We start from the raw sequence: 21,757 nt of genomic DNA on the forward strand, positions 1-21,757 counted from the left end.
AGATAAAATGACTCAGGCTGATGAATGAACACAGCATGCTACAGAAAGAAACTCAGAATTTCATGAACTCAGAGGTTGAAGCTAATGCATCAGGGAGAACACATCACATCTGTTCAACTGACTGAATGTTTCTTGGCTGGAAGGGTGTTACCGTAGATTGTTTTAAAATAAGAACATGGATGACACAATTAGATTCCAATGCTCTTCTTCTTGCTGGGATGACATAGTGCCATTCAGCCCAAGAAGCATTCTGTTTTTGAATGACAGCATTGGTTCAACACAAATATTTAGAAGCTTTTTGGAATATGCAAACCACCAAATGATTAAGAACCACTTAAAACAAAAGAAGTTGGCTGGGCAGTGTGGCTCACGCCTGTAATCCCAGCACTTTGGGAGGCCGAGGCGGGGGAATCACGAGGTCAAGAGATTGAGACCATCCTGGCCAACATGATGAAACCCTGTCTCTCCTAAAAATACAAAAATTAGCTTGATGTGGTGGCGCATGCCTGTAATCCCTGCTATTCGGGAGGCTGAGGTAGGAGAATCACCTCAACTCCGGAGGAGGAAGTTGCAGTGAACCGAGGTCACACCATTGCACTCCAGCCTGGGCAACAAGAGCGAAACTCCGTCAAAAAAGAAAGAAAGAAAGAAATCAAGAGAAGTCAACACATTCTTTTGAAGCTATGATAGACCTTTCATAATGCTTTCATTTATCCTCCTCATATTTATTAAGGCAGGGTCTCTACTGTGATCTGAGGACAGCGTTTTAACAACTCAGTGTCGTCTTGCACACAACTTCCTCCTCTTCCCCTGTATTCCTCCTTGAACATACTTGCTTACCTCATCCTTCAAAGTTTGAGCAATGTGGTCTCTGCCTGAAAACTTTTCTGATGTCCCCATGGAGAACTAATGACTTCCTTCTCTGTTTAATAATCTGTTCTGGGTACTTTTAGTACAGTCCCTTACACAGGGACTAGCCATTGACTTATGTATCTGTCACTCCTCCCCATGAAACAGTGAGCTCTCTGAAGGGAAAAACTTCCTTGGGCCCATATCCACCAACTTCTAGCAACTGTAATTTACATAGAGATAATAAGATAATAATAATGTTAGCCACAATTTATCTAGCACCTATTAGGTGTCAGACTCTTTCTTAAGATCTTTTACAAATGTCCCATTTAATCATTTCCAGTAATATTGTGAATTAGGTCCTTCTCTATTTTACTATTGCCATCTTACTAGGATACTGAGTACTGAGGCTTCATGTAGCTAAGTACTTTGCCCAGGATCTCATGGTTAAATCCAACGCTTAAAGTTGTATTGCAGGAATCTAACATCCACATGCTCAATAAAAATGCTGCCATAAGTAGTCAATGACTAATTCAATAGGACTGATAGAATTAAAAATTTCACTTTTTTGACTTTTCAAAGGCAAAGTAAATAAGAAACTTCCGAAACATTTAGACTTTGAGAAATCTGTTAGAAAGTACCTGAATCGCAGAGGAAGGTAGTAGAACTCATTATTGTTTGAATGGAGGGCCTATTAATTCTGTTTCTGTTCAAAACTTAGACACTATTTGTATAATTTATGGAAAAACACAGACTTTCACAATTGAGTTTAATGAAAATAATTAACTTGGTGTAATTTATTTCATTTAGGTAGTTGTGGTGGTGGGGGAAATATCCTATTGTTTCACTGGAAAATAACATATTTGTTGTGTGATGTTGCTACACACCATAGGCCACATTTACAGTAGATATATTTAAGAAAAGGAAATTTGTTGTCTCCCTTGATGCACCTATGACTTCCTAGGTTGATTATATTAATATATGAATTAAAAAATTTTTAAGAGCCATGCCCTTTGCTGAGCACCCATAGAAACTCTGACACTTACCGAAGACATATAAAATATTCACATGTAAAAGAAAAGATGGACTCAGTTCAGGAAGGGGACATGAAACCAGAGAGATCCTGTTTCCAAAGGGAAGGAGTATGTTTGTGACAAAGCAGCTTCCAAAGTAGAAAATCCTTAAAGGAATATTACATGCCTGCCTTGCCTGGAAGAATTACTCTTAGGAAATATCAAAAGTATCCTCTGCTTTGACAGCACTCCAGGAAATGTCAGTGTCTTAGATACATAGAGATCATCTTTGACAAGTTCTATGAATTAACAACTTTGCACTCACATTTCATCCAGAATGCAGTACAATACACAATAGAATACAGAAAATGTCTATTTTTACTTTTATCTTATATTTTCTCTGCCTTAAAAAATACAGGAAAAAGATGTTTGTAGACATTTTGGATTTTCACAGGAACTAGTTTAAATTAGATTCTGGTGCCTGGAAGGAGAAGAGTGTCTCATCAGTGGGAAAACAATTCTGAGACAAGAAAGGCATAGCTCATCCATCAGGCAGTCAGAAGAAGAAAGCTTCAAGGGAGATAGACTTAAATATTTTCTTCTTAAAAGATGATTCTCTAGATGCTGATTTAACTAGAGGATGAGCTAACTATGACATCACTAATTAAGACTTTACTTACTGAAGTCCTAAAATAAAAAGAACACATACACACACACACACGCTGACACACACCATTAGAGAAATGACTAGTGACATAAGGTATTGAAAAGCAGTAATGAAAGAAAAGAAAAAGTGGGTTTCCAGCTAGTGCAGTCATGTCACGAAATCTTCTTTTGGCTATGCATTTTAATTTGGTACCTATATGAATTCTTGGGGAAAAAAATGAGCAGACCCATTGGGAAATAAAGCAGATAATTTTGCTTTATCCTCTTAAAAAAATCTATCCAATGGCTATTTTAATATCACAGACTTATTTTTAAAAATATTTCACTCTAGTACTGTTTTCTCTGTGTGGACTATTGGTGTTTATGTTGACTAAGCTAGCACTTTTTAGACATTATAATGCAAATACATTTATATAGTCACATTGATATCATTGCATATATTAATCTTAATTCATTAATTTAGTGTAAAAAATGTCTTTTTCCCTTTCAGAATCAATGTATTTCTGTTTCTGCACAGTTGGTGAAACATTTAACCCATATCCTTCTTGGGACTTTCATCTGTACCCTCCTAATCCCAGGAAGATGCTATAGTTCTAGGTGCTAATGCACTGCCAGATGTATGGGGGGGATGCCCTCATGCACATGCTTGCCTTCTGGTCTTTGACTGCTCATTCACAAAGGTCACCACTTAGGCATTCGTTGGTCCTACCCATGTGATCCTGTCCTGTGGGTCCTGCAGCATTCTGCATTGCTTTTGTTCAACATATACACAGGTGAATCTTTGTACAGGTCTGCCCATGATCCCATTTACTTGACATAGCACATTGTCCTTCTACTGTAGGATGCTGTGTCTTCTCTAGGATGTACCAAAAAGCCATTATTTAGGGTGCACAGACTCTTCCCCCAACCCCACCAGTTGCGGAGAACCTCTTTGTAGTCTGGTGAGAATCCTTGTTTTTTGAGCGTATCTGACTTTTCCTGCCTTCTGTTTTTTCCTTCTGCCTTGTAACTTCTTGTGCCTCTAAAACCTTTAAGTTTTCTTTTGGGATTACATTTTTGGAAAAATAAAACGTATCTGACTTTTCCTGCCTTCTGTTTTTTCCTTGTGCCTTGTAACTTCTTGTACCTCTAAAACCTTTAAGTTTTCTTTTGGGATTACATTTTGGAAAAATAAAACCTGGAAAGGTGGAAAGAGTAGTTTGCTTTCTGCTACTCCTTTCTAGAAGTGATTGATTGAAAAATTGAATGAGGGAATGGAAAAAGGGGCATACAACAGTAAATCTCATGAATTAATATTTGAAAGTGGTATCCACATATACAAAATGTATGAAATGTACAAATCCTTCTAGATTAGTTTTTTATCCGCACTGTGGATTCCAACTGACTTGTGGGGTTGTGAAATCAATGTAGTTGGTCAAATTGGCATTTAAAAAATAAATAAGTAGGTCGGGCACGGTGGCTCACGCCTGTAATCCCAGCACTTTGGGAGGCTAAAGCAAGCGGATCACAAGTTCAGGAGATCGAGACCATCCTGGCTAACATGGTGAAACTCTATCTCTACTAAAAATGCAAAAAATTAACTGGGCATGGTGGTGGGCGCCTGTAGTCCCAGCTACTCTGGAGGCTGAGGCAGGAGAATGGCATGAACCCAGGAGATGGAGCTGGCAGTGAGCCAAGATCACGCCACTGCACTCTAGCATGGGCGACAGAGTGAGACTCCATCTCAAAATAAAATAATAAAATAAAATAAAATAAATAAGTAACATAGTAAAACACAACCGTAGTGATAATTATTGTTTTGTTATGGTATACAAAGGCATTTTTGATATAAAACATATCCTTTCCCCCTGAAGTGAAGAACTGAAGAAAATTAGACAAAATTTCAGAAAAATACTTTATCAAAATCTTTAGGCTTAGGATGTTTTATCTCTGTGACCTTGAATAAGTTGTGTAACAGTTTTGAACTTTCACAATATGGTGGAAAGTAAAGTTTTGCCGGGTTTTATGTAGACTAAAGGTAATTCATACAAAGCACTTGGTATAACGCATCACACATGGCAAACATTCAGTATGTATGCACTCACCTCATTCCACACACTCAATCAACAAGACTTACTGAATACCAACAAAATCGTTCTCAACTTTCTTCTGTGTCACTCCACTGCTGCACTCCTGTTTTTGTATTTTGGCCACCATCCTCTCTCACCTAGATGATTTCAGTAGACTCTGAATCTCTTTAGCTGTAGTTTGCCTCCTTTCTTCAGCTGCTGTGATCAGTCTAAATTAAAAATATTATCATGTTACTCTTTTTTTTAATGGTGGAAAAAATACACGTAAGACTGACCCTCCCACCAATTTCCAAGTGTGCCAGTACAATATTGTCCACAACATGCACATTGTTGTACAACAGGTCCCCAGAATCCCCTCTCAGCCCTGCATAATTGAAATTTTATACCTATCAAAGAATGACCCTACCCTCTCCCTCCCACTAGCTGATCATGTCACTCTCTTGCTTAGCATTTTGTGATAACTCTGCTTTACCCACAAATGCCTTAAAATAGAAGGCAGACATCTCCTGGACTGGTTATTGTTTCTCTCTCCAGCCCCATCTCTCTCTTCTACCCCTCTTGCTCTTGGTGCTTCAACCACACTTAACTTCATTTAGTTCCCCAAAGGTGTCCTGTTCTCTTACTTTTTCCTCTGCCTGGAGTCCTCTTTCTACGCATCCTTTTGCTCTTAGCATGGATGCCACTTTCTCTAAGAAACTTCCCTCAGCCTCTTATGTCTGTTAGATGTCTGTATAAGTTAGAAATGCTTTTGGCTACGATTAGTGAGAAAACTATGAGTGACTTAAACAAATTGGAATTTGTTTTTCCTATACAACAAGAAACATGGATGTAGGGATTTGCTGGTGGATCAGGATTCCAGTTATATTAGGGACTTTATGCTGGCAACTCTAGAGTACCCTTGACCTTCCCTCATGGTCACAAGATAGTTGCAGCTTCTCTAAACATTCATTCACTCTCACAAGGGTAGTAATATAGCCAGGAGTTCCCCCTGAATACCTCATTCTTATCAGAGGTGAAAAATGTCTTTCTAGAAGCTCGTAGAAGACTTCCGTGTATATCTCATAGGCTAGAACTGTATCCTATGCTTACCCTTAAGCCAGGTCCTGAGGCCACTTTCCTAGGGATCAAGACATCTGATACAAAGAAGCATTTCAGGGCTGGTTCTTGGACAGGCAACAGGTATATTTTTATATTATCTACTAGCTCTTTTCTTAGCAAACTGTGCATCTCTATCTCAGCCCTAATAAGTCACTTCCCCTTTGTTTGTCTTAGTAGCCAAACTACCAGATGATTCCCAATGATCCCATACTTCTTGGTAGTCATACCCATACATATTTGCCTTCAATGTGTTCGAACTAGTCTGTGTTGCTGATATAGTGCGATATAAATGGTGGCACATTACTCCCAAAGCTAGATCAAAAGGACATTGTGGCATATGCTTTACTCTCTTTGGAGAGCCCTCTCTTGGGGAAGCCAGCCACCATGTTGGATATTTAGGTTGCCACATGTAGCAAGAAGCTGAGGCCCCATACCAATAGCCAGCAAATAACTTATACTTCCTTCCAGCAGCCATTGGTCAATTATCTTGAAAGTAAATTTTCCAGTCCTAGTCAAGCCTTCAGTGGACTGCAGCTCTAGCTAAGAGCTTGACTGAAACATCATGAGACATGCTGAGCCAAAATCACCCAATTAACCTACTCTTAAATTTCTGACCCATATACATGGTGAGATAATTAACGTTTATTGTTTTAAACCCCTAAGTTTTGGGGTTATTTGTTATGCAGCAATAGGTAGCTAATACACTATCTGACTGTCCAGTAGGCTTTAAGGTTTTTGAAACAAAAAGCTTGAAACAAAGGCTTGTCATGGTGGCTCACACCTGTAATCCCAGCATTTTGGGAAGCCGAGACAGGAAAATTGCTTGACCTCAGTAGTCTGAGAAACATGGCAAAATCCCACTGCTACAAAAAAATACAAAAATTAGCCAGGTGTGGTGGCATGCACCTGTAATACCAGTTACTCAGGAGGCTGAGGTAGGAGGATTGCTTGACCCCAGGAGGTTGAGGCTGCAGTGAGCCATAGTTGTGCCATTGTACTCCAGCCTAGGTGACAGGGTAAGAATCTGTCTCAAACAAACAAACAAAAAAGCAAAACAAAACCAAAGTAATGAGCTTCAGTTACACACTAGTAAGAATGGCAGAAAAGCATTTCTTTGTTTTTAATTCATTACATATAGAGATAATTACATAATTCATTATAAAGAAGAAGCATTGTATGGTTTCAGTGATCATTTTTATTTTAATAGAGTAATGAGTGACTTGGGGCAGGGGCCAGCATGTAAAAGTGATAATATCACTTCTTTGTTTAAAATTATTAACTTGCTTCCAGTTGGAGTAATATTTTATACTTACAATTAATTAATTACTTAATGGGCAAATGAATGGTCATTAATTGGTTTATGTGCACATGGATGCATGCTGTGGATCTAGCAGGAGAAGACGTTTTCACCAGACTTTGAAAGATAAATAGGCACTAAAGGGCAATTATTAGCTAAGAAGTAAAGGTGGAGAGGACAAGCTGCCCTTCACCATTGCTTGGTATTCTCTCTGTGTAGAGTGCTTTTCTGGATCATTGCTTAAACTGCCATTTTGTGGTCTCAGCCAGAAGTCACCTCAGAGAAATGATCCTTGACCATTGCATTTAAATTCCTTGCTCCCAGAATTTTCCAAACAAACTTGTTTATCTCCTGTATAGCACATCTTACAATCTGCAATTATCTTACTTAGTTGTTGGCCTTTTTTTTTTTTTTTTTTTGTTGCCTTCTCTGATTAGAGTGTAGCCTCTTCCAAGACAAGCACCATTCTCTCTTATTTGTCATTCTTTCCCCAGTGCTTGGTAATAGCAGAAGCTCAGTAAACAGTTTTTAATAAATGAGTAAAAAATGACCCAGTCTTGATAACTAACTGAATAATGACTCTGATGTAGGTGAACCATAGAAGCAGAGTTAGCCAGATTAGGAGAAAATTTATACTTATGTGCTAGACCAGAGTAAACAAAATAAGGAAAGGAGAGCCTGCATCACTGAGAATGTTTCACTGGGCTCTAATTGAGATACTTCTTCATTGAGTGATCCCTCCTAAGGAAAATGAGACCAGGAATTTAGGCACCTACTATTTATCAGGTGTAGTGCTAGTACTTTACCTGCATTATCTGATTTTATCCTTATAAGAACTGTAGGAAGATACTTTGAATGTATTTGGATGTATCTGGAGTAACTTCCCCACTTAGATCTGAGATGGTTGGACTCTAACTTTTCTCCAAAGACCAGGAGACTATTGACTAGTAACTTTTTTGGCCACAAATTGCAGTATATCTGAATAACTAGCTTAACCAGATGGTTGTTTAGTTTTCTCTAGGTAGGTGGTTGCAAGCAGAGTCAGAGTCTCGAAGGTACTGGGTGGTAATTTTTATTGGTCTCGTGGTCTTAAGATGGCTACTGTAGGACCAATAATCACATCTACATTCAAGTCAGGAAGGAAGGGATGAGGGCAGCACTCTGACTTCCGGTCTTGCACATCTCTCCTGTTTCCATTAGGAAGTAAAAACTTTCCCCCAAACCACCTCCTTGGCAGACTCTACTTAGATGTAATTGGAACTGGAACACATGACCATGTAAAACTGCAAGGGAAGCTGCAGAAATGAGAAATAGGATTAATGTGGCTGGTTTTACCCTTCCAGGTTGACAGTGGTGATAAGAGAAATCTGTTTGGGACTATAGTTCAGGCAAAGAGAAGAACTGATGTTCAGGTAACAGTTAAACTGTGTTGCAAAAAATCCAGAAACATAAAAAACGAAACACACGCTTTAACTTTCCCTGTAGCTCAGTCAAATTATATATGTTACTGCAAAGTGATTTAAAATGCTGAAGTATTTGAAACTTCAAAGTGAGCCATATCCATTTTCATGTGTGATAATTAATAAAACATATAAAATAGGAGATATCAAATAGGAGAGGCTAGTTCCTTTCTTTTCTCCTGGCCTGCTTATTCTCCCATTTAATTGTATACTCCTCACTAGCAAATAGGTTAAGAGAAAGACGGTAACAAACACAAACACCATTATCACTTTGCCCCTTCAAATACTATTCTTGTGCTTTAGTCTTTTAAAAACTTGCCAGTCTTTTAAAAACATCCAGAGAACTCTCAAATCTACTGTGTTGTGGTAACTTTAGTTGGTAAAAGAAGAGGGGGAGGAAAAGAGGTAGCAGGAAAGAGGAGAGAAAAGGACAGAGGAAAGAAAGAAAGAAAGCAAGAGGGGAAGAGAAAGAGAGAGGAAGGGGATGGGGGGATAAAAGTTGGAGCAGGCTTTGAAAAGACCAAGATATAAAAGGGGAAGAGGAAGGAAGAATGGAAGAAAAGACTGAGAGAGGCAAAAGAGTCAGAAGGAAGGATGATACCCTGCAGTTACTCAGGGTGAACCCTGCGCTTTCAAATTCTCTATTGTATTTAATCTGCACAGCAATCCTGCAGGGTAGATATCATTCTTCCCACAGCACAGTTGAGGAAAGCAAGCCTTGTGAAGCTCACACAGTGATTTATTTGGATGATTCAAGAACGGGACCCAGTAACAGCAGAGGCTTTAAAGTTGATGTGCCTGCCTCCAAATCCCGGGAGAAGGGACACAAGAGACACCAGAAGGTCTGATGAAAACGAATGAAGGCTTGGAGGAGTCAGGCCATGAAAGAAAGCATAGGTAAGGATCAGACATAATAGCCCAAGTTCTGATCCAAGGGACATCTGGTGCTCTTTTGTCTTCATTAAAGCTGTGGTTATTCTTTAATGACTGTGCATACTATTCATCAGATTGATTAATTAGATTAAGGGGAGTACTCCTTGCAAATCCCAGGAGGGTTGCCAATAAATAGAGTTCATGGCATAGAACCCAGAGGGAGGTCATCTAAAACAGAGCAGAGTTCTTTGACTTGGTGAGGCTCGTGGATCCAAGGCAGGATTTGGTCATGAGTTCTCCATGTGCCCAGAGCCTAAGATCCCAACTGAACTTATCTAAGAGTTTCCATGGTGAGATGACTTGGAGTGAAGTGATGGCCCTGAGTGGGGGTTCTAACATGGGAAGTCCCTTTCCTCTAGGCCCTCAAATTGACAAAGGAACGCAAATTTGCCATTTGACATTATATCTCCATGAGGTTGTCTAAAGAAATCTTCTGTTGATGTGATCTGGTAAAATACAGGAAGTGCCCAAATGAAAACTTGAAGAATGGTGGTGAACTGCTTGGTAGAGATCCCAGGAGAGAATTGCAAATGCCATTTTAAGAAATGAAATGATGCAGCACTCTTGATGATACAGATAGAAGATGATATTTTCTGGAGAATATGAATACTGATGTTGAGAAGTTATTCCAAAGAGTATCACTTCAAAAGTTTCAGGATTGTATCTCTCAATTCCTCTTGTGTTTTCCTTTTTACATATATCCAAGTGTAATATATGATAAAATCTTTATTTGATTACACTTAAAATGCTTTTAAAAATATGTATAAAGTTAAAATTCAAAGTGATAAAACATTACTTCATAGTTTAATTAGTAGAATTTTCAATTTTTTAGTAATGTATAAAATAATGGTGTCATATTCTAAGAAATATGTTGTGGTTATAACTAAGCCCTAATTTATGGAAGGAAGAAATGTGGAGACTCATACCCTTTAATTTTTTAGGTGAGGTAACAGAGAAGATAAAAGAGATTCCCACAATCACACTACCAGCTAGAGGCAAAGTTAACACCGGAACCCAGGTCTACTCATTGCAGGACGGGTAAATTGATGTGAGTGGAGTGAACACAGTCAAGGAGTCAGATCTGGCTATGAATCCTGACTCTTCCCCTTGACAGCTCTGTGACCTTGGCCATGTCACTTAACTTCCCTCTACTTCAATGTCTTCATCTATAAACTGGGAATAATAGTATCCATCACAAAATGTATCTAAGATACAAAAACTTCCTTCTACTTCAATGTCTTCATCTATAAACTGGGAATAATAGTACACATCACAAAATGTATCTAAGATACAAATGAGACACTGTGAAGTCCTTAGCACAGGTAAGCATTCATTCTGTAGTGGATCAGAGTGCTACTATGACGCTCCTAACAGTTTCTTTTTAGGCTTCATTTTTTGGGGGAAGACTAGCTTTTTCCTTCCTTCCTTCCCTCCCTCTTTCCCTTTTTTCTTTCTTCTCCCCATTCTATCCCTCCATCTGTTACTTTCTCTGTATGTCATTCGAAAAAAATACTTTATACATATTTTTGTTTCTTCAAAAGTAAAGCAAACTCCTACCTATAATGGAATGGGGGAGTTCAGGAGGGCAAGATGGATTTGTGTAACAATGTCAAGCTGAATCTTTGCAAGAATATTCTGGTCTGGCTGGAAAAGGATACTAGTACTAGTAAATAGAGTGTCTGTGTGTGCATGTGTGTATATGAGAGAGAAGAGAAGAGAAGAGAGAGAAGAGAGAGAGAGAGAACAGAGAACTAAGTAGAATTATGCATGCACCTAGATGTCTAATGAGTGTAAGTTGTTGCCACTATTATTATATGGCCCTGTTGCTATTAATTACTAGAAGTACAGAAAATGAATTTCAGAAATATTAAGTGACTTGTCAAATATCACTAACTATTTACTGGTGGATCCTAGATTTTACTTTACATAAAGGTGAAGAAGCTGCTACACACACATATCCCTGAATCCTAACTCGAAGATAATGTAACTGCCAAGAGAGCAGAGCACCAGGCAAATCATCTCTATCCTGAACACCTGGTAGATTGCACTGATGATTATAGAACTTTAAGCTCAGGTGACATTTTGGAACAAATTGTTGCATATTGTGTGTATTCCTGCTGACTTGTTTGTGTGTGTGTACGTATGCACCCATGTGCAGACTTTCCTTTCCCATCATAGTTAGCTGTTGGAATGTATTTGTTCTCGTGGAAATTCTAGCTAACTGGGCAACTGAGCACTTTATGGGAAATCAGGAAATGAGCCTTTGAGAATTGTTTAGCCAAATCCTCGCAGATACACGAGAGAAAAAGACTGACAGAGTTGGGGCAAACTGCAAATTAAAACCAGAACACCATACAAGCTCTAGCACTTCATTCATTAGAGTCCAACGCATTTGTTCACTGTCACCAATTAGTCACTAAAAGACTGAATGAGTCCTGTAACACCACAGGTTACTATCACCTTAGAAAGCAGTTAAGCCAAATATCCACATAAAAACTGAAGTTGGTTAAGTGTTTTAAAGTGTACAGAGTTCTTCGGTATTCTTTTTGTTCTTTATTCATTCATTTATTCAGCATTTATTTCACTATTCAAACATGACAAATAAACCAGTTAGAACTATCACTACAACTAACAGTACTTTCTGAAGAAGGAGACGCCTGAACAGTGCGGGGCTCTTGTTCTACTGGGTACTCTGCCCATTTGAATGTTTAAGTTTAGGGGTTAGATAATTGAAGGAGCTCTGTATAAGTTTGCGGCTCCAGGGGTTTTGGAGATCAGAGTAAAGACTAAAATAATTGGGGACTAAAATGGTTTCTAGGCAAGTGAGCCTTTTGTCCTCATTAGATTTCCCCAAACACACAAAATACTCAATATGGGTAAACTTGAAGAAATTCGTTAAAGTTAGAGTTTAATTTTTGCATCTAAATCTGTTACATATAATAGAGATGATACATATGGATCCTATGGCTGAGGGTCGGAGGGACTACAGGTGTATAAGCCTCTGGGAATTAATTGAGAGTGAGGGAGAGGTACTATTTATTATGTCTGTTCACAAACATTATTTTGTTCTGGAAACATCGTATGATTTAGCTTTCCCCTTCTCTGAAATTTGGCATGGCCCCGTTTCTTTCAAGGGCAATGAAATATGAACAGAAGCATCATGTGTCCCCTCCTGGAGAAGCTGTGTGAGCCTGTGTGCAGCTGTCCATCTTCCCTTGCCACTGCGGCAATGTCTGAGGAATCAGGTATCGAAAAGGAGTCTGTCTTCTTGAGTTCCTGAGAACGACAAAGAGCAGATTCCCCCGCAAATCTTGGTTAAACAGGTTACATGAGTAAGAAATAATTCTTATTTATATCAAGCCATTGAGATGTGTTATTATGAAGTGACCCGTCTTATCTTGACTAACACTGGAAATTTGAACTTCACAGTGGGTGCCAGTATGTTCACATCTTCAGCATCGAGGGACTCCAGTTGACGTGAGGGTTGCTCAGTAAACACTCTTGGACCCCTACATGTTCCAGGTTATGTTGGAGTCTGGCGGGAAAATATGTGTCTGTTCTCAAGGGCTGTATAATAGACAGGGTGAGACAAACCATAGTGGCTACACACCGAGCACACTGTCCGTGGTGCTCGGTGTGTTGCTGGACTACAGGCAAAGGGCGTAGTCACCACACTGGAAATATCAGGGAAGTTCCCATCAAGAAGTATTGCTTGAGCTAGTTGATACTCAGGTGAAAGTGAGATAAGGCAAGAAGAAGGTAGAGGGTATTTCAATTACAGGGAACACCCGTGAGAGGCACAGACTCACTGCGCTTCACTTCAGCTGCTTGACACGGATACAACATGTCTTTGCTCTCCCTCAAGTGAGTTGAGATTTTCCTCTCATTTCTTAGGCTATGCCCTTGATGCATTTACTGAACCATTCATGCCTTTCAAGTACCTGTGCTGTATGCAAAGCCTATGACAGTAAATAAAACAAACAACAGTCTCACTTTCATGGAGCTTATATTCTAGAGGGAAAAGACAGGGGGAACCATATAAAGTAAAGAGGAAAATCTTGACTCATTTGAGGGACTGCAAAGACGTGTTGTATTTGTGTCAAACAGCTGAAGTGACATTAGAGAGGTAGTCATGCCTCCTGGGTGGCTGTGCTAGGGAGTTTGAATTTCATTTGGCATATCATGGGATGGCACTGAAGGACTTTTGTTGTATGGAATCCTCACAGCCATCCTGTGAGGCAAGTATTATTCCCTAATATACAGGAGTACACAGAGGTTCAAAGAGGGCAAATGAAATGTGTTGACTCCATACAAGTATTAAGCAGTCAGTGGAGACTTGAATATCATTTTCTAACTTTTCAATTTCTCATCTCTTTTTTTCTCTTTCTTGGGACACTCTGGCCATGACGACCTATATTCCTCCTACCACTCTTCAAGGTCTCGTATTAGGACTTTAGTGCTTGCCCTTGCCTGTGACTGTTCACTGGGTTCCAAGATCTTCCACAGACCACCTTTATTGTGTCATATGATCTCCCTAAAATGACCTCTCTGGAAGCACCCTAGCTGAAGTGCTTCCTCACCCCAATTCTCCCCCGTTATCCTGTTATCCTTGTTTCCAACTATATCTTTTTCTTCATAAAGCTTATTGCTTTCTGAAAGTTTTCTTTGTTACACATTTATATGTTTCCCCCTCTCTTTCTCCTTTAGAACATATGCTCCATGAAAGCTAGATGGTTGTTTGTTTTATTTACCTCCATAGCCTTTGCACCCAGCGTAGGAAAGGAATGAATGGTCTGATAAGGGCATCAAGGGCATAGCCTAAGAAAATAGCCTTATACACGATGCCAAAGGTTACGGTGAAGCTGGTATGAACCAAGAAAGAGATTTGTGGATGATTTTATCTGTATTGGGGCCTTTTCAATTCCTATATGTCACACAACTTTAGTATTGAAAAGTTCAAGCTAAGAAGTTCCCTTTCAAAAACAAAAGCAAAACAAACAAGGAAAATAAATCCCCCAAAACAATCATGGAAGATTATGTGTTCAGCAAAGATCCTTCTTTGAATCTATCAAATATCTGCTGAGCACTGAATACACACCAAACAACCCCGAGGATGCAAAGATAAATAACGCCATCTCTCTCTCTGCTCACGTTACCTAAAGCTTGTATCATTTTATGCCATTATTTAATTTTCTTGACTTTCAATGATAATCCAAGTAACATTTTATATTGGGGGAAACGCACAGTTTCCGAGGAAAATATTCTAAATCAAGTGAGTGATTTGTGGTAATAAATCAAAGATAACATTCTAGAATTTTAAAGTTATGCAGCCTCATATATAATTTCAGCTCATTTGTTTGGCTTATAAATGGAAAACTGGATCACAGATCTTAAGTGACATGCCTAAGGCCAAGTGTAAGATTGAGAAATTTAGTTTTTTCTGTTTTAGAGGTTTTCCTAGGCAGAAAATTAAGAATTTAAACAAGAAAGAAATTGGAAGAGATGTCTTCCAGGCACAGAAATATATAATCACTTTTAAGGGACTGATGACATTTGTAATGAATCATGATTTCCACTTGATAATTGCTCTACCAAACAAAAGCCACTAGTTGAATTCTGTTGAACTCTTTATTATCTGACAAGAGCTGTGGAATATGAATGAGCTTTATTTGTACTAATCTGCTTCCGAGGTGTTACTTGGATGCAATTGTACCTTAATTATTTCAACCTACATATCTAATGTTCTGTTGACTCATGTTCAATTTTAAATTTAAAAGCTCAGTTTTGTCCTCGATAAGTAAAATTTCCACATACTTGGACAAGGGTTCGGGAGACAGAGCTGTATTCTACTGCATCACAGACAAGACCACTTGAAGCACCAGGGCATATTGATTTGAATCTTATTACAATCCCTTCAGAATGCCAGCACACCTGCTGTGCTAATACTAAATTTGCAAGTATCTCATGCACATAGACTCTTGCCTTTCTGTTCACTGAGGGTGAAGAATGTTCCTCTAAGACAGCGTTTTCCAGACAGTGGTTGGGAGTGGGTGGCGAGGAGGCCTTTGTCTTTTTATCTTGAGTAGATGATATTGATGAATCCCATTGGCTGTTGACTTCACCGACCCTTAGGCATTTTTAGGTGAAGAGTGGGGACTGATGGCTGAGGTCAAGTGAGGCCACTGCAGGCAATGACCAGAATAAGCAATATCTGGCTATTCTTATTTGACTGTGAATTGTGAAGCATAGCTAGGGGAGCTTCAGTCATGAAGCACTATTCTGCCCTTTGTGGACAACATGCCTGCAGAGTTTAGTAAGTTTATGTTCCAGATGCCCTGGGAACATGGCCTGTAGCCTAGGTTGCCAGAGTGGTGGAAAAGCTGGAAGGCAGCTTCTTCAAGGACTAGAAGCCACAACTTCATGGGCCAGCCCAGAGGCTCAGTCTTCACAATATTGGATTCCTCTGTTCTATCTGTGGTTGATATGCTCTTCTAGTGATAGTTCTTTTATATCTTCTTTCTGCTCAGTCTAGCTGTAGAGAATAATCACTTTAGCAACTCACATATGTTTTCAGATGAGAACTTCTTCACTGTTTTGAAATATTTTTTATAGAAATGGTTGATTGCATTTGAAATCTATTTATATTATTGCAAGAAATGTACTTATTACTTTCGTCAACTAAAGGAGAAAAAGATCTTCTGGATTCTGTAAATTTAATTTCAACTATTGCATATTGAAGGGTTTTAAAAATAGTTTTACATTTTATGACCACCTACTTGAACAAAGACAGTTTTTAGTTGTGGTGACCATTAAAAACTTTGAAAAGAGTTTCATTTAAAAACATTAATTAGAAATTGTATGTGGCCAATTCAAGCATAAAATTCAGTATAAAATAGAAGTTATCATAGAAGTAAGTTCAAGTTGCCCATTACAATTTTGATGGCATTTCATTTGGATTTTTTTTTCTTTTTTATTATACTTTAAGTTCTAGGGTACATGTGCACAATGTGCAGGTTTGTTACATATGTATACATGAGCCATGTTGGTGTGCTGCACTCATTAACTCGTCATTTACATCAGGTATATCTCCTAATGATATCCCTCCCCCCTCCCCCCTGCCCACAATAGGACCCGGTGTGTGATGTTCCCCTTCCCGTGTCCAAGTGATCTCATTGTTCAATTCCCACCTATAAGTGAGAACATGCGGTATTTGGTTTTCTGTTCTTGCGATAGTTTGCTGAGAATGATGGTTTCCAGCTGCATCCATGTCCCTACAAAGGACACGAACTCATTATTTTTTATGGCTGCATAGTATTCCATGGTGTATATGTGCCACATTTTCTTAATCCAGTCTGTCACTGATGGACATTTGGGTTGATTCCAAGTCTTTGCTATTGTGAATAGTGCCACGATAAACATACGTGTGCATGTGTCTTTATAGCAGCATGACTTATAATCCTTTGGGTATATCCCCAGTAACGGGATGGCTGGGTCGAATGGTATTTCTAGTTCTAGATCCTTGAGGAATCGCCACACTGTTTTGGATGTTTTATACAAGTTTAATATTTAATATCCTCTGCATTACTTTGTTTTGTCTCTTTTTATCATCATTATGTTTTATAAAGATTTCTTGAATTACTGCTATAATATGGAATAATAGTATGATACTTTATATTGCCATAAAAATCTTTTAGTATGCTGTTTTGCACTGTACTAAATAATACTTTTACAATTTCCTATTGTAATTATAATAATTCTTTTTATACGTGATTTACAGTTTGTTTGAACTGAAAACTCTCACTTACACAACAATCTGGTGATTGTTTCTGTCTTTGTGAAGATAAGGATGAGGAATCAGTGAGGCTTAGTCTTGCCTGCATTCATGCAAAATGTAATTGGTCACTCTCTTTTGCTTTCTGCTCTTGAGCTTTGCAGATCTGTGCAAAGTTTCTCAAGAATAGAGGACACTCCATCCAAACCCAGAAAATTAAGATGTTGATTATAATAAATATAATCTCCCTTGTCATTATAGTTATTTTAAGAAAATGCATAATCTTAGAAATCCACACAATTACTCATTGTAAAATGTTATTAAACATTATAGCAGACAGAATGAAAAACTAATCCTTCTGTCGGTAGAGGATGTTTTGTTTTGTGGAACACCTGACTGATAGGAAAAAGTGTTTCAGTGTCTCAGGAGAGAGTAGAAAAAGGTACATGATCCAGGAAACTATAAAGTAATGCACTCAGGAGAAAAATAATACAAGTGTATGCATAACTCACAGTTTTCAAACCATATAATGCTGGCTTAAAATTAAGGTTATTATAATAGTCTGCTATAACCATTCTCCAGTTTTGTCCCATTGCTATTGTAAGACATCTTGTCACAGTCAACCTCATATCTCTCTGCGTTTATTTTCAACTCCACCATCTCTTCTTCAGTACAAGCTAAGCTAGCTTCTTCATGGGTCTCCTTACATTCTTCTGGTAGCTTCCTATTGCTTTTATGGTCAAGGCAGAAATTCCCTGAATGGATTCCATGGCCTCCGTTGAGCCATCCTCTGTCTAGCTCTCCATCTTCACCTGGCCCAGAACAACATCTTCAACATCTTTCTTTCTTTTCTTTTCTTTCTTTCTTTCTTTTTTTAATGGAGTCTTGCTCTGTCACCCAGACTGAAGTGCAGTGCTGTGATCTTGGCTCACTGCAAGTTCTCCCTCATGGGTCCAAGCAATTCTCCAGCCTCAGTCTCTCGAGTAGCTGGGACTACAGGCATGTGCCACTGAATCTGGCTAATTTTTGTGTTTTTAGTAGAGACAGAGTTTTGCCATGTTGACCAGACTGGTCTCGAACTGCTGAACTCAGGTGATCCTCCCACCTCAGCCTCCCAAAGTTCTGGGATTACAGGCATGAGCCACCGCGCCTGGCCAGTAACTTCTTTCATCACATCTTCTAAGCACCTTCTCCACACCACCAGTGGGCCTTTGCCCACTGCTGCTCGTGCGTCTCTATTTTCCTCCTCCATTCTCTTGTCCTCCATAACTTCTTTTTATCCTTAATATTTCTACTTTATTCTTATACACTCAGAGAATCTTTCCCTGACACCCTTATATGGCAAATAATTCCTATCACAGGATTTGAAAAGATGACATAAACTTTGACATAAACTTATGAAGAACTTTTTTCTTGGTTGTTCTTTTTCATATTTACAAGTTTTCATTTACTTGGTGATTGTTTGATTAATGTTTACTTTCTTCATCAAAACATTTACGCTCTATGAAAAAGGACTGTGTCATTTTTCTGCTCACCGCTGTGACCCCAGGACCCAATATGGGGTCTGATCCAATGTAAATGCTTAGTACACATCAGCTGCTATTTGTTGTTGTTCATTATGTAGTGAACCCAGTTGATGCACTTCTGATAAGCTGCTTAGCATTAGTCACTTGCTCTTTTCCCAAATTTGGCTCCTGCCATTTCTGCAGCAGCAAACCTGGCTAAGGTCCCCATCACCTATGTCCTGCCACTGCCTCTTCTGGGGACAAGAGTCAGGCTTCAGCAGTGGTCTCCATGGAGCCCCCAGTGCTGAGAACTGTGGCAGCAGCAGACCTTGTCTGACTCCACCAGACCCATGAGGCTCCAGCTTCCCAAGAGGCTGTCTGGAGGGTTCAGGCAACATAGCCAGGCACTATGGAGGAGTTCACATCCTATGGGGCGAACTTGGACCAGTGAGACACAGAGACGCAAAAGAGCTGGTGGAGAAATTGCTCATTCTTCCTTCTGAGGCAGTGAAACACACTAGTTCCATTCCATTTTTCCAGGGACATCTCCCATGATCAATATATTTTTGTCTGAAACTTGGAACAGTTTAGTCATGCCAAGCTTGTGTTTTTTCTTCTTCCTTCTCTGTCTTCCCTTTTGTTCCTTTCTCTTGTGGCCAGGCATTGTACTCAGACATTAAGATTTGCCTCAGGCTATTTTCCAGGAACCTCAGGCTTAGATAATTTTTCCTTATTGTTTTAAATGTTATCATATTCTTCCCTAGGGGCATCAGTCTAAGCATTCAGATAATATTGGACCTCATTCAAGAATTTATTAGCTAAAGATTTATTGAGGCAATACTAGGAGACAGACTTTGTTCCAGGCCTCTTATTTAGCACAATATTGAGAAAGTTATTCCTAAACTTCAGCAGGTCACTTTTAAGGTGAGGGAAGAGGAAGCAGACATGTAAACCAGCAATCTGAGGATTATTGTATGTGTTCAATAAATAAGTGATCAGTAACTTTGTCAGGAGGGTTTTCCCATGGGATGTTCACATGTAAGATGAATCCTAAAGGAGGAGTGGGCTGTTTCCAAAGCCTAAGGTGGGTCATAGAGAAGGAGGGTAGGGAGAATCTCCAGGTAGAGGGAGGAACAGACATGCATGTAGAAAGAGAGGAAGATCATGGCACATCCAGGGAAACTGCAAGAGTTTCCTTGGAAATAAAGTTGGGGAGGACTTTGGGATCAAAGGCACAAAGAAACATCATCTTTACATTGTCGTTTGGGAACCACATTTCTGAGAAACACAGTCAAGAAGGTCCAGAATAAAATGAAGAAAATGACTGTGGGGGCTCGGTATAAATGAGCTTTGTTTATTTATTCCCTGCTTCAATTTGTAGAAGGATTTCAGGCCCTCTGAACTGCCTACATTCTAAAATAGGAAGATTGAGAATTGACATAATCATAAAACATGGCATTTTACCTCAGACAGGACATGCAGAGAGGCTGCTGTTTCTAGAAACTCTGAGAGTTAAGTGGTAGATATAGCATAGTTGATACCGAAATTAGGTCTGTTTTTGATACGTCCTTCTTCTGTAGGGCACACGCATTTTCAATAATAATCATGTAATGGAATGAATATGTTTCGTGAATAAACTAAAATGTTTACTTCACAAATGAAAATATTTCACTTTGGATTTCACACTGTGTGATTGTTTGACACTATAAACAGAAATAAACATTCCCTATTACCACATAGAATGATAGAATGGAAGCAACTCAGACTTTTTCTTTATCTTTGCCATCACTGTGCTCTCATTGTTTATTTTTCAACTGTTGGTTAAATATAAAAATATGTACTACCACAGAGGTTGGAGATACAAACTACACCTGTACCTGAAGTGAGTCTAAACGATTCCACGTTGTTACAAGCTTACTCTCTAAACCAATGTGTACAGCTAGTCCTGCCTGTGTTAGGGGCCTACTCTAGAACTGAGAGTCCTCTGAATTAACTTTATCTTTTATTAATGGACAATAAGCATGTGCCTATTTGAAACTTATACACACATCAGTAAAACTCAACATTAATAGCAGCAATTGTTTGACCAACAAATAATTTGGAGCAACATGTATTTTTCTCCCTGAAATCATTTAGAATTGCCAGTGCTTGGTGACAGTAAACACAGATTGACGTTTAGCCGGGTGTATTATTGTTTTCAAGTTCTTTAAGACAATGCACTTCTTTATTGCCCACACCCAGAACAGACTGCCCCCTGGTTCCATCCTGGGTGCCACCAGAACTTATGCACATGGATTCTGGAGCTAAACAATCTCATCCAAATTCTACCTCTTCCATTTCCTGGTGGTAAGATCTTCAGAAAGTTGATTAACCTCTTAATGTCCTGTTTTCTTCATTGAAAAATACACCTATAGTAGTAACTGCCTTACAAGTTGTAATCATGGTTGCATAAGTTAACAGGAAAAGTGCTTAGATAAGTGCCTAAAGCATAATAAACACTAATACACATTAGCTAATTAGATAATCTGGTTAAAGAAGGTAAAGTGAGGTCTGGTGGTGAGAACTAAGCTGATAGCAGAGACAGGACTGAAACCTAAATCTGCCCCATTGTAATTCAGTTCTCTGATCTCTAAACAATATTGATTAATGTGATTATGGTGACAAAATGAACAACTTCTCAACAGGACCAGAAGACTTAGAACTTTAAAGGATGAGAAAAGTTTTTTGGAAATTGGTTTATGCAACTGACACATACTAGTTTTGCAATGTTGAACCAAGTACCTAAGCCTCTCTAACTCGGTTTGACATGAGGTGCTACCATATGGAAAATGAAATAATACATCTATAGCAACCACTAACTGTCTGCACCTGTTTGCTTCTCAAAAATCTATGATTTTATTATTACTGTTGTTATACATGGATGTTGCCCAGTAGAAATATAGCATGAGCTACAAATGCAAGCCACGTATGCAATTTTAAATTTCTGGTGACTACGTTATAAAAAGTAAAAAGAAACAGGTGAAATGAATTTTAGTAACATTTTTACTCTATCCAAATAGTACCAATGTTCTCTAATTAATATACAAATTAATAATG

The sequence above is a fragment of the Theropithecus gelada genome, chromosome 8, assembly GCF_003255815.1.
Source record: "Theropithecus gelada isolate Dixy chromosome 8, Tgel_1.0, whole genome shotgun sequence".
In the NCBI taxonomy this organism is placed as follows: Eukaryota; Metazoa; Chordata; class Mammalia; order Primates; family Cercopithecidae; genus Theropithecus; species Theropithecus gelada.